This window comes from Phyllostomus discolor, chromosome 7 (genome assembly GCF_004126475.2).
Source record: "Phyllostomus discolor isolate MPI-MPIP mPhyDis1 chromosome 7, mPhyDis1.pri.v3, whole genome shotgun sequence".
In the NCBI taxonomy this organism is placed as follows: Eukaryota; Metazoa; Chordata; class Mammalia; order Chiroptera; family Phyllostomidae; genus Phyllostomus; species Phyllostomus discolor.
In genome coordinates this window covers 136,770,168-136,776,167 of record NC_040909.2, presented here as the reverse complement: position 1 = coordinate 136,776,167, position 6,000 = coordinate 136,770,168, and positions in this window count along the sequence as shown.

Sequence of the window (6,000 nt, the reverse complement as noted above, 5' to 3'; positions counted from 1 at the left end):
GTACCTGGTCGTGAGCAGAGCTCCTCCCACAGCCTCCCTGTGACGGACAGATGGACAGACGGACAGGTGCCAGGACCTCCCCCTCAGTCCCTGGTCCGGAGCAGTGGTGCTGAAGCCGAGGGCTCCCTTCAGAGATGAGCTGGGAGCCCCGAGAGCGTTGTGGTGGCTCGGAGCCTGCCTGTCCCCCTGTGCTGCGTGTATTGAGGAACTGCCTCCCTGGGAAGGAAGCTCGTCCCGCAGAACCTGCCTCCCCTGCCCCTCCCCGGCGCATGCCGACCCCTCCCTGGCGCACGCCGACCCCTGCTGCGCGCTCAGGTCTGCAGAACCACGGGGCTTGGGGAGCAACGGAGCTGATTTCTTGGAAGAAAGGAACACCCTTGGTGGCGAGGCCAACACAGTGACCTCTGTGCTGTAATCCACAGGCTCGCTCTGTTCTCGGGATGTAGATGCTGCGAGATTGTTTAATGATGGATTTTTTTTTTGAAAAATGAAAGAGAACTCCCTGTTACTGTGAAGTTACTATATTACCAACAGTAAGGAGAGTTACGTCGATTCACTTCTCCCTGTTGCTCTGACGTGGGGGTGTGTGCCTGCTCCGAGCCCCGCACTGTCCGGGCACGGAGCAAGAACCCCGAGACGTGACCCCTGCGTCTCAGGAGCCCCGTGGGAAACACAGACCAATACGGGGGACGATCTTAAGGCCACTCCCGGGGTGATGGACACCAGGGGTCTGAGGGCGCCTGAAGAGGACAGGGACCCACGCCCCGCCCGGGAAACCCGGGAAACCCGGGAGGGCTTCCTGGAGGGAAGGTGCAAGGGCTGGGTGCTGAGGGGCGAGAAGGGGCCCGCCTGGCAGGGCGGAGCCCCCGGCCCGGAGGTGAGAGCGCAGACGCAAACGTGGGAGAGTCAGGAAAACGCTGGGGCGCTGGAGGGGGAGAGGGGCGTGGCTGAGGCTGGAGAGGGCGGTCCCGACCGAGGGGGAGGTGGGGTGGGTGGGCTCCTGGGGAAGGAGGTCGGGGTCAGACTGAGAAAGGCCTTACAGGGAACAGGCCTGTTTCGTGCCACGGAGCCCCGGCTTTGGGCAAGCGAGGCCCTTTGCGGACTCTCGGAGGATAACAAACAGGGACTTGTGGAGGGGCTTGGCAGCTGGCACAGATGCGGCCGGCCGGCTCCGGCTCCGAGGAGGGAAGCGGTCCCCCCCTGCCAGCCCCACCGCCCCCCCCCCCCCCGCAGCCGTGTGAGTGCGTGCCCCCCACAGAAGTCTCCGAGCTGAGTTACACGCGGGCGCGGGAGGACTGCCGGGACGGAAGGCATGCTGAGAAGCATTCTCTGCTAATAACAGCTTCCTCTAATTGAGTGTGTGCAGCGTTTTTTTATCTTTTATGACGGCCACTGCCGGGCAACAGGGCACGGTGCTGGGGACTGGGATCCCTCCCGGGCCGTGAGGCAGCTGCGGTTTGGAGAGGGGGGGCTGGCTGAGACTGCAGCCGGGGCGTGCAGCAGACAGGACCCCTGGTGCAGCCCGTGTGGGGCCCGGGGGCCGGGGGCCGTGGCCGGGAGACGCTGCCTCCTGTCTCACGGTTGTGGGGGCAGGACGCTGCCTGTGGGTGCCTCTCCTGCTCCCCCAGGAAAGGGGGGGTCTGCTGGGCAGCAGCTCCAGAGCCGGGGTGGGTGCCACAGCACTATTTACGCGCACCGTTTCATCGGACCAGACGCTGCTCAAAATAAGTGAAACAGAAATGTGTCTGTGTCCTCAGGACCCTGAAATCTGAGACGGTCTCTTGTGACATGCACGGAGAGCAGGGTAGTCGGGAGGGGGGGAAAGAAAGAAGATGATGGGGAAGGAGTCGGTCCTGAGAACGGGAACGGACTCAGAACGGGCTGTGACCACTCTCAGATGTGTGACTGGACCGGCAACACCAGGAGGGGCGTGTGGGTTTCTGGTGCCCCGGGTGGGGCCGGCCGAGGGGGGCCGTGGCTGGGAAGGGTGCTGGAGGGGCGCCTGCGTGGGCTTGGAGGTCAGGCCTCGCAGGGGAGCTGGAACAGGGCCGTGCAGGGAAAGCCCGTCTCCACTGAGCTGTCAGTCAAGGGTGGGAGGGGGAGACCGGACTCAGAGGGAGGAAGGGGTCTCAGGGGGCCCAACTCACCCTGGGGGTGAGGGCGGGGAGCCCCAGGGGCGAGGGCGGGAGGCCCCACCTGCCCCGCCTGGCCTGCGCTGCAGTTGGCAGGGGAAGAGCTGCCGCTCACACCGTCCATCTGAAGTTTAGAAACTGGGCGTGGTTCTCTGTTCTCACCAGAGGAAATGGGTTACAAAATTGTTGCAAATGAAGTGGCTCTTAGCGTTCGGAGCTACAAACACAGGGAAAATACAGCAGGAGTCAGGCCGTCAAAAGAGAAATTTCTCTGGATTTTTTTCGATGTTTGTGGTCTCTGTCAGCTTTTTCAATTTTGTAATTTGTCGTCCTTGCTTTGTTCATCCTAAGTAGATGTTTACTTTGGTTCTTAAAGCAAGCAAACAAAACGGAACAAACAAACAAGTAAAAACAGGGCGGGAGATGGTTGCCTCACGCAACACAAAATCTCGGGCGCCCCTGGCCTTGGGCATCTCCGAAGCGAGCTCCCCTCCGTGGCTTCTTACAGCCGCGGCTCTCTCGGTCGGGCACCGACGCAGCGACCATGCCGAGCTTCCGTCTGCGGTGCGGGCAACGTGCTCACGTGGCATCCTGGGAGTGTGGGCTGCCCCTGCCCTGCGTGGCCCACGCCCCCGTCTCCCCTCCTTTGTTCACACGGACACGCACACACCTGCATTGCGGTGACAGAGCTGAGGCTGGAGGGTGGCAGGTACACGCCGGCCCATGGAGGTCTCTGAGGGCAGGGCTCCGAGCTGCACCCGGAGGCAGTGAGGGGTCCCTGCAGGGTCCCTACGTGAGTCCCAAGGTCCCGTGTGTGTGCAAGGAGCCTCAGTGGGTCCTTGTGAGGGTGTGGGGACGGCGGGGTAAAAACGGACCTGCCCCAGCCACCGCCTATCACATGACCCTGGTGAGTTGGAATCAGTGATTTCTCCCGGAAATCACGCCATTGTTTCCTTCTTCTGTTTCTGTCTTCTCCCCCCAGAACGTCAGCGGGAGGCAGGATGCTGCCATTCCCAGTGATTAAAATGGTGCCCGGCACCTCGCCCGGGACTTGAGAAGTGTTTACTTAATTAGCTAATCGATGCCTCCAAAAGATGGTGCAGAATAGGAAAGAAGTGGGTCACGGCTTCAGCATAAGACATGCCTCTCAAGTGCTTTGGGCCTCCGTTGAGGAATCTCCGTCGCTTCAAGAATAGACAGGCATGGCTTGAGTATCATTCACGGTTTTAGCAACTGCGGGACCCAGCTGGCATCTGGCCTCCTCCTAGGGGAAAAAATAAGCGACAGGCAATATTTTTGAATTCCGCAGCATGGAGGAGGAGGGCGGGAAATCACATTTCTCACCCGGTTTCCATCTCCTTCCATCAAGCTAATCCTGCGTGTCGGCAGCCTATGGCTTCCGCCGATGCAGGGGAAACCCCGGGTGTGTGAGCGGACAGGACACGGGACGGGTGGGTGTCCTTGCTCGTCAGCAGGACCAAAGGCTCCCGAGGCCTCAGCTCTGTTCTTTCCTTCCTGCGCAGTGGTCCCCCGAGGCCCGTCTCCTGTCCCCTGTCCCCTCTGCACTTCCCCGGGGTCTCTCCCGGGCTCTAGACTCCAGCGCCCACCTGTCTTTGACCTTGCTACTGGGCGGTGTTCCGAGGGCCTCAAACCCGCTCTGTTCCGCCCCAACTTGTCCTGTTTGGCCTCCCCCGTGACCGGCTCCCGGATGCTCACCCTGTCCCTCTGGGCTTCCCTCTGCTCTCCGCCGGCCACCTGGTGTTGCAGGGTCTGCAGCAGGGGACCCCTCGGCCTGCTGGGAAAGGTCGTCAGCATCTCTCTTTAGATGTTGCGCCGATGTCCTCATTGCCCCCCCACCGCACCCCAGTCAATCCACCCTCCTCAGGAGGGCTCCCTACATCACAGCAGTAGATGCCTGAGGACAGCCACTGGTGCCAGGACCACAGTCGGCCCCTGTCTCTGGGTCCACGCACATGACCCCGGACTGCCTCTTTCCACACCTTTTCCTCAGACTTGAATGGCTCCCTCTCCCAAACTCCTACCACCTGCTCCAGCCCGAACCTTTGCTGCCCCTTCCCTCCCCTCCCCCAAAGCACCGTGCCTCCTGCGCATGGTCGACCCTGGAAGGGAGGCGGGCTGCTCCTGGTGCAGGCCGCCCTGGCCTTCCTACCTGCTCCCCACCCCTCTTTCCAGACTCAGCTCAGGCATCACCTCCTCCAGGAAGCCTTCCCTGACCTCCTAGGCCAGCAGTAGGTGCTTGTCCTTCCCTCTCCCAGAGCACTGGCGACAAAGAAAAGCAGGCGTCTGCTTGCTTGTCTGTCCCTACCACTAGGATGCGAGCCCCCTGGACAGTGCCTGGTGCTCAGTAAGGGTTTACCGTGCATTTAGGGCGTGACTGAACCGGAGACTGGAGCAAGGACGTTCCCAGGCCCCTGTGCAGCTGACCTCTCTCTGCAGGTCAGGCTGGCTGGCCTCCCTTTCACGTCCCTTACGGCACTAATGGTCACATTTTACTGTACCAAGAGTCAGCACATGCATTCACTCGTGTGGGCTCCTCTGTGGGTCTGCGTAGCAGCGGGTGTTGTTCCCGTTTTACCGGCGAGGAAGCGAAGAACCGGACAGTGACAGCGGCGGTACGCCCTGCGCGCTCTCCGCGGTCGGGCGCGGTTCCAAGCTTCCTACCTGAAGCGGCTCTCCCGGGTCTCCCGTGGCCCGTGACGCAGGTGCCGCTGTCCGCACTGCGTAGGCACCAGGGCAGAGGGCCGGACAGGATGAGGGACGGCCCCCGGTGCGCACGCCCGTAAGAGGCAGGACTGGGATGTGGGCACAGGGATTCCGATCGGCAAGCCTCACCGTGACGCCCGCTGTCCCTGGAGGGGTCAGTGCCTAGGACGGCACCCGGGACGCAGAGGGAGCCCGGCACGTGTTTGGTGACTGAGGTCACACAGAGAGGAGTGTGGAGTCCGGGCTCAGCCCTCCAGCTCTTCCCGGGGAAGTTGGCTCTCAGGCAGCCCCGCACCGACAGGAGGCACCGTGCTCCCTCACCCCATCCCCGGCCGGCAGCTGTGGTTGGCCCCCGCACACACACACACAGCTCAGCAGACACGCAGCCGAGGCCCGGCGCTTGGCCTGGAGGAGAAGGACCTGGCTGAGCAGTCCGCATACAGTCACCCCATGCTTCCCAGGCTTGGCCAGACCCCTGCCCTGAGCGTCTCCCGTCACCCCCAGCAGCACATCAGTGACGCCTCATTTGCCCCAACCCCCGCCCCTGGTGGGCAGCGGCGGGCTGTCTGGATCAGACTGAGCTCGCCCTCCGCCCAGGCTGCCCAGGCAGTGTGCCAGATCTCATCTTCTCCCTCTAAGTTGCTGTCCGCTTGGTGTCTTTCCTCCCCCACCTCTGGGCCCCTGAACTGGGAATGCTGGTTACCATGGTGATGGGCCGGCTTGTGGAGGGAACTCAGCTGAGCACATTAATTGCTGGACTTTTGGAGACTAAATGGCAGAACTCTGCCCCTCAGGGACGGGGTGCGGCTCACATCACGCCAGCTGGGCAGCCACGCCCCGGAAAGAGCTCAGGGCTGGTGAGAGAGAGAGGGCATCGTGGTGCCCGCTGTGGTGGGGTGGGGGGGGGCAGAGAAGCTGCCAAAAATCCCACATTTCCTGTGCATCTGCTCTGTGCCAGGATCTGCCCTGCATGCCTTGCAAAAATTATTTTTTGTACACCTCACTGCACCCCTGATGGAGTAGAGGTCATGCTCATGTCATGGAGAGCACACGCTCACTGACAACACTGAGGAGCACACGGGTCCCCACGCCGGGCCTGCCCCACCCAGGGGGCCTGCCCTGTGGTCGCTCCTTTCCCCCTGGG